The sequence below is a fragment of the Myodes glareolus genome, chromosome 8 (assembly GCF_982192425.1).
Source record: "Myodes glareolus chromosome 8, mMyoGla1.1, whole genome shotgun sequence".
Classification (NCBI taxonomy): Eukaryota; Metazoa; Chordata; class Mammalia; order Rodentia; family Cricetidae; genus Myodes; species Myodes glareolus.
In genome coordinates this window covers 19595519-19603579 of record NC_142033.1, presented here as the reverse complement: position 1 = coordinate 19603579, position 8061 = coordinate 19595519, and positions in this window count along the sequence as shown.

Below are 8061 nucleotides of genomic sequence, written 5' to 3'. Positions count from 1 at the left end.
AGTAAGAGTTTCTCATAGTCATGTACGTGAGTAAAGGGGGTTTCAGAGTTGAGGTAATGCTTTTTAGTCTGTACAAAAAGCCATACAAAATAAAGCTTGTTGTGCAGCTATTCATAATCTGCATCCCCTGTGTTTTGATTTGCGCAAGACCCTTACCCAGGGAACCCAACACACTAAACATTTACAAAAAGCATCATAAAAGCAATATAAAAATTAATTTTAATTCACAGTGTGATATCCTTGCTCTGTCTTTACCTTCAGCCACAGACAGACGTTGTTGCTGAGAAGAACCCTTGGAGTTGGTGGTGGTATGGGAAGGGCAGGATACCTCCTGCCCTCTTAAGAAGGACATTAAAAAGTCAATTAGGGACCTACACATAGCAGTCTGTGACCTTGTAGGCAGTAAAAATCTTAAGGGTTTGAAGTCCTTTCAAACACATACATACAGGGGCCTGTTGTGATGACATCTTTTACGAATCTCAGAAAACATGTAACAGAGAATGGCAAATGGGTACAAACCTGGGAGTTATAACTGCTGGTTTGCTGAATTATACTAGAGGCAATATCAACTAGATTCTATCAACTTGTAATATTTTTCTAGTTTGCTTTTATAGTTTGAAGGAATTTGGTCACTTTCTGATCTATGAGTCTGCAGTTCACATTTATAATACTTAAGTCCTCCAAGTCTCTTTTTAGAATGTCAAATGCTTCTGTGGTTATCCTTATTATAGATTTACAAATACAGAAAGGAGACAGAGAATTAAAGAGATGAAGCCAGTCTTTTTGGATATTTTTCCATATAACATTTTGATAGTAAATCAGTCTTTTCCCTCTTGTGATATAATTGTCCATGGTCTAAAAGTTATGGTGGAACTATTGTGTGAGCTGAGGGAAAATTTAGAATGTACAGTTAATAGTGTTCATAGTTTTGTTTTACTATTTGGCAAAAACTGCATTAACACTACATCACTAATATTTAAATGAGATTCATGGTTTGTCTACAGCCCCAGGAAGATAGCATTTTGCTGTAAAATGTTGAAACTGTTTCATGCCAACTGTTCTTGTATTAAAATATAAGCAAAACTTAATTTGACATTTTTAGCTAAATTAATATATCCGTGCATTCAAAAACACAATTAAATACCTTCTATACTGAGTAAATGATGCATAAGATTGAATAGAATTTATTTTGTTAAACATTTTGGGATGACAGATGTTGTGATTCAATGTTTTATATTAGAGAAGCAGATCCCAGTTATTTATATTATAGAACAAATTTTCACATTTTATAAACTTCTGATGGGGACATATCACTTAAGCTATTTATAATATATGGTCTGTACCATTAAAATACTAATAATGACTTTCTAAAAGCAAAAGCAATTCTACCAAAAGCCATCTAGACATTCAATGCAATTCCCAGCAAAATTCCTCACATACCTTGAAAGAACAATACTTAACTTCATATGGAAAAGAAAAAAAAAAAAGGGTAGCCAAAACAATTCTGTACAATAAAGGAACTTTTAGAGACATCACAATCTCTGACTTCAAACTTTACTACAGAGCTACAGCAATGCAAACAGCCTGGTATTGGCATAAAAACAGACAGGAGGACCAAAGGAACCAAATTAAGGCCTGGATATAAATACACACACATACAGACGCCTGATTTTTGACAAAAAAGCAAGAAATATAAAATGGAAAAAAGAAAACATATTTAACAAATGGTGCTGGCATAAATGGATATCAACATGTAGAATAATGAAAATATATCCGTATCTATCACCTTGCACAAAGGTCAAGTCCAAATGGATCAAAGACCTCAACATAAAGTCAACCACACTGAACCTTATAGAAGAGAATGTAGGAAGTACACTTGAACACATTGGCAGAAGAGACCACTTCCTAAATATAACCCCTGTAGCACAGACACTGAGAGAAACAATCAATAAATGGTACTCCTGAAACTTAGATCCTTTTTTAAAGCAAAGGACATGGTCAACAAGACAAAATGGCAACCTACAGAATGGTAACATATCTTCACCAACTCCACATCAAACAGAGAATTGATCTCCAAAATATACAAAGAACTCAAGGAATTGGTCATTAAAAGAACAAATAATCCAATAAAAGGGGGGGGTACAGACCTAAATAGAAGAGAACTCTAAACAGATGAATCTACAATGGCTGAAATACACTTAAGGAAATGTTCAACATCCTTAGCCATCAGAGAAATGAAAATCAAAACAACTCTGAGATTCCATCTTACATCTGTAAGAATGGCCAAGTTCAAAAACACTGATGACAGCTTATACTTGAGAGGATGTGGGGTGAAGGGAACACTCCTCTATTGCTGGTGAAAGTGCAAACTGGTACAGCCACTTTGGATATCACTGTGGTGATTTCTCAGAAGACTAGGAAACAACCTACCTCAAGACACAGCAATACCACTTTGGGGCATAAATATATACCCAAAGGATGCTCAATCATACCACAAGGGCATATGCTCAACTATGTTTAAAGCAGCATTATTTATCATAGCCACAATTTGGAAACAACCTAAATGCCCCTTGACCAAAGGATGGTTAAGGAAAATGTGGTACATTTATACAATGGAGTACTACACAGCAGAAAAAAATAATGGCTTCGTGAAATTTGCAGACAAATGGATGGAGCTAGAAAACATCATATTGAGTGATGTAACACAGACTCAGAAAGACAAATATAATATGTAGTCACTCATAAGTGGCTTTTAGACATAAAGCAAAGAAAACCAGCCTACAATTCAGAATCCCAGAGAACCTAAACAACAATGAGGACCCTAAGAGGGATCCACATTGGAAGTAGAAGACAAGATCTCCTAAGTAAATTGATAACATGGGGTTTATGAGAGAGGGTAGAGGGGAGGGGAGAGGAAAGGGGGGATCAGAGAAAAATAAAACCAATTAAAAATTAAAGAAAAAGAAACCAAATGGAAAACTAAACAAGGATAAAGAATGTTTGGAAATTCAGTCTACAGCATTTAATGGAAATTCTTTTATTATTAGTCCCTAACTGTGTTTAGATAGTAAAATCAAATAAGACCTGAAAAATTAGTCATGAACTTTATTTGAAGAAATTAAAACTCAGTAAGCTTGCTCTTGTTATTCATAAATAGAAATATAATATAAACTTCACTTTTTTAGAAGTAAGTCTATAATTGAAATGATAATACTTCTGCCCTGTATCTTAAAGAAAGGCAGAGTTTAAATGGATTGATATCAAAGAAAGATTGTTCATACAAAAAAGGGTAGTCATTTTCAGTTTTAAATGAGTATCATGAAGTAAACTCAGCATTTTCTATATAAATTATTCTTAGTTATGTATTTTGATTTGTTTATTGACTAGAGAATTTTATTTGCATCGCAATTTTATTACGTTGCAAAATACATTTCTTATGTGACACATTTTTATCTCCCCTTTTTATTTTATTTTAGAAGCTTATATATAAATCTATGATAAAGAAGATCATAAATGAATCAGTAATTAATTTTGACATCTAGTTAATATTCTATGTTACAAACATGGAGGTCTAAAGTATCATTTAGAATTCTCTACTTCAAATACAGCACTCTAAAACATTAGAATTTGATGCAAAATAAAAGCATTTTAATAGACATTACATCTGTTCCACATTAAAGAATGTCTTGGATAGTTTTTCTGAGAAATAGTTGTCTAAGGATAAAAATAAGTGTAGGTAATTGAGAATAAGTAAACAACCCTTGTCCCATGGAAGAAGGAAGAGATTTACCTCCCTTGGCTTGAAAGACTAAGTCTCAATTCCACAGCCTGGGCATTTTGCTGTTCCCACTAGAACAGGTTACACATTTTGCATAGTCTATTGAAACTCAATCACTTTAAGCAGCTTACATTAAATCTCCTTACTTATATTAATAGATAAGAAACAATGAGTAATGTTTGGCCCTATTGTCACTCCCCCAGAATGACAACACGTATTATTTTCCCTTATTTGCTATTCTACCAACAGCAACTGAAGGTTTAGACTACTGAGAAAATTATTTGATTCAAAACTTCCTTCTGATATAAACACACAGAAGGAAATGCCCAGGTACAAATTCAATCACCCCCCAAAATCATGAACTTAAGTCTATAGTAATCATGTGACAAATTCCATAATTGCAATCCTGTCAAAGCTGATGTGGGCTCAGACTTTACAACTACTACTAGTGACATCATTGAAATTTTATTTTGTTTTATTATTCTTTAAATTTTGAACAGAATATTTTGTTTTATTCTATAGGATGGCTAAATATAAACACTCAGCCATGGTCTTCTCCCTGAGTTAAGGGGAAAGACATCTATTAGAAATTGTTGAGAAAACATTGAAGACTTGATGTGGTCTGTAATAACTTTGCAATTTCTTGTTCCTTCTAAGCATTCTGTGTTTGATTGTGGAGGAACCTGCATGTATGAATGCAGTGCTTTTCACATTCTGGAAGTTCTTTGTCTGAGGTGGAGAGAGGCTGCTTGGATTGTTGACCAAGAAGTGTATAGCTATCTTGAACCCATGCTCACAAAATATGACTTTTTAATGAAAGCACTATAAAACAAATGTCTCATCTCCTGTATTACTCTGTTCATATTAAAGCCCTTCAGGGTCAGCCTTGTTTACTGCCTCCTTTCCTTTGTAAGCCACTTCAAGGAAACTTTGAGAAATTAGAAGTATCTGCAGAAAATGTTCCTTCAACTGTCTGAATAGATGAACAAAGCTTTTGCAAGTCATAGAGTATTAACAAAAACCCTGGGGTCAAGGTGGGATACCTCCTTATAAGTTATTGGTTAGGGAGACATCTGATGCTACCCAAACACTTTGCCACTCCTGCTAGTTGCTCACCATGACTAAATGGTAAGACTCTAATCCTGAAGAGATCACTTGCAGGACATAGAGAAATCAAGCCAGAGCTGGGGTAATTGTTTCATCCCTGGCTAGCTTTCCTACTGCCTACTGCTAAGAAAAATGTCAAATTTTTGAGTCATTTGTGAACACTGGGTGCACTATAAAGACAGACCAGGAAAAACTTATGCAGTGGTACAGAAGCAAAATGACTAAATGGACAGAAATGGAACACCCTCTATTTGGACTTTAGTCCCACTCAACAAGAGGTTTTATATCTGGTACGGTAAGCCAGGTCAGCATGAGCACTAAAAGATAAGTTACTGATGTCGTTTTGCTAAGTGAATATAATGTGTCATCAAATTGTCTTCTACATATTTATGCTTATATGCTTGTATCCATAGATTAGTACTAGTGACAGTTCGGTCAGATAAGCCATATCTTATCTACTTATTCCTATCTCCTCTCTCTCCCTCTCTTTTTACACACACACACACACACACACACACACACACACACACACACACATATATATATATATATATATATATATATATATACATATATATATTTGGGGGACTACTTTTGACAAAAATATCACGTACCAAGGTAAGGGATTAGAAAATTAATAAAGAGAACAAAGACATGAGTGGAAATAATAGAACAGAAACAGAACAGTAATTGGAAGAAGTTTCAGTGAATACTGAAATCGCCCACATTTAGTTTTCCATACACTTTTATACCCCAATACAGCAGGAAGGGTGAAGAAGGACAAAGATTGTTTTAACATGATACAAGGGACAACCAGAACAGTTACTTGCTTTAGTATTTGAGGTATCAAGTCATTAATATTTAGAAAAGCATTCTGTTGCTTAGGCAGTGACGCCTGAAGAACCCAGAGTTTGGTATTGATGGACAATGGTAGCACCAATGGACACAGTGACACAGGAAGAACAAAACTTATATGGTACTGTCTAGGTTCCCCTTCTTCCAAATTTTGTTTCAAACCCCAAAGTGTATCTTCCTTATCTTCTAGTCATCTTCCAGTTCTATCAAGCTTGCAAACAAAGGTTAGTTTACCAGGTGACTTTCCACCCAAACTTGACAACAATACTGTAGATGAGAAGTTAAAAACCTACTAATTCTTTGGCCAGAATAGGTGGCATTTTGACAAGTTCTCATCTTTTTTAAAACTCCTGCCACTTAAATATGGTAATGTCGATTTAAAAAAAAAACATAGCAAATGGCATTTACCCAGTGTAAAGTTACACTATAAAGGGATAAGAGTTTAAGAAATTAAGAATATTTGTTTACATGTTTACACGATCTAAACAAAATTGGAAAGAAATGCTCAGGGCACTTATCACCCTGTCTCTGGAGCTGTTCAGGCATTCATATCTGCATTTGGTATATTTTTTTCATTTATTATTTGAACACTCCATACTTGTAAACCATTAAATATGGCTTTCATTGTTCATGTGCCCCGAACCACATGCTACTCCACACTTCATATCCCAGTTGTTGTTAAGGACTTCTGATTTTTTTATTTAGCATAAATTCACAATAGAAGGAGGGAAAACCTTTGCTAGGGAGACTTTAAGAACAACAATGAGTAATACTTTTATTAGTATTTTATTTACTTATTTTTGTAGGTTAAATATGAATTTATTGATTTTTCCCTTACTATCTTGGCAAAGGGTGAGGCACCCTCTTCTATAAACATCAACCAGCAAGTGGTGGGGCAAGCTACCCTATATGACTGGTCCAGGGTAGAGGTGGGGCCAGCTCTCCAGTTCCCATACCACCAGGGCCAGCTCTCTTGCTCTGTCCAGACAAGGAATGAGGCCCACTCTCCTGAGCACATCAGCCAGCCCTAAGTAATGCCAGCTCTCCCATGTCCATGCCATTGGGGCCAGTTCTCTAGTGTAGCCCCAACAAGGGGCAGAGCAAGCTCTCCTGCACCCATGCCATAGTGCCTGGTTCTACCAGAGGCAGAAATCCTGTTCTGCCCTGACAAGGGGCAAAGTCAGCTCTCCAGCACCCATACTACCAGGGCTAACTCTACCAAGCCCATGTCTCTACTGGTACCAACATGTGGTGACAGGTGCATAGTAGAGCCAGCTCAGTGTGACCTTTGGACATTAAGATGGCTCCAGGTGCAATACAGACCCAGACATCCTCAGAGCCTTCTTCAGTGGTAGTGCAGGCCACGGACATCGACACAGATCCCGCATGCCTTAGGAAAACATAAGACACAAGGCCCTGGTTCACAAAGGGAGCCCAGTCTTCATGTGGCTGTGTCGGGCTCTCAAATCAGGGTGTTTCTCGGTGCTATAGCTCCTCTAGGTCCACCTGTCTTCATAGAACTCTGATTTCTTGCTTTCTCTTTCTCTCACATGTCTTTATGACATATGTGTTTGCTTCCTTCTCTCCCTTTTCTCCTCTGCATACTCACTTGCTACTGCTGTGCCCAGTGCAGAATGAAGCAACTTATCAATTTTCTTATGTCAAGAATATCTTTTTATTGATTTTTATTGAGCTCTATATTTTTCTCTGTTCTCCTCCCTGCCTCTCCCCTCCCCCTTCCACCCTCCGCCAAGGACCCATGCTCCCAATTTACTCAGGAGATCTTGTCTTTGTCTACGTCCCATGTTTAATAGATCCATATAAGTCTCAGTGTCTTCACTGTTGTCTATTGTGATTTGTAGGCTGGTTTTCTTTGTTTTCTATTTCAAAACTATCTATGAGTGAGTACATGTGATAATTGTCTTTCTGTGTCTGGGTTACCTCACTCAAAATAATGTTTTCTGTCTCCATCCATTTTCCTGCAAAATTCAAGATTTTTTCCTGCTGTGTAGTACTCCATTGTGTAAATGTAGGCTATGACAAACAATATTATGTGTTGAATGGAAACATACAGTATTTTATTCGGCTGTCTTACAGTTTCTGCTTTTCACTAATTATTAGTTCCTGGAGACAAAGCTAAAGTATCTTGAGTTTATATCTCTCAATAGTTCAAAAATGAGCATTTGTCTCATTTAGAAATGATTATTTTCAGGAGCAATAGCAAAATGACCCTAACATGATCTAAAAGTGAGCCAAGAAAAAGGAAGATTACTGAAAGTAATTAATTGTACAGAGTTTTCATCTCAGAAGTGATGCTAATT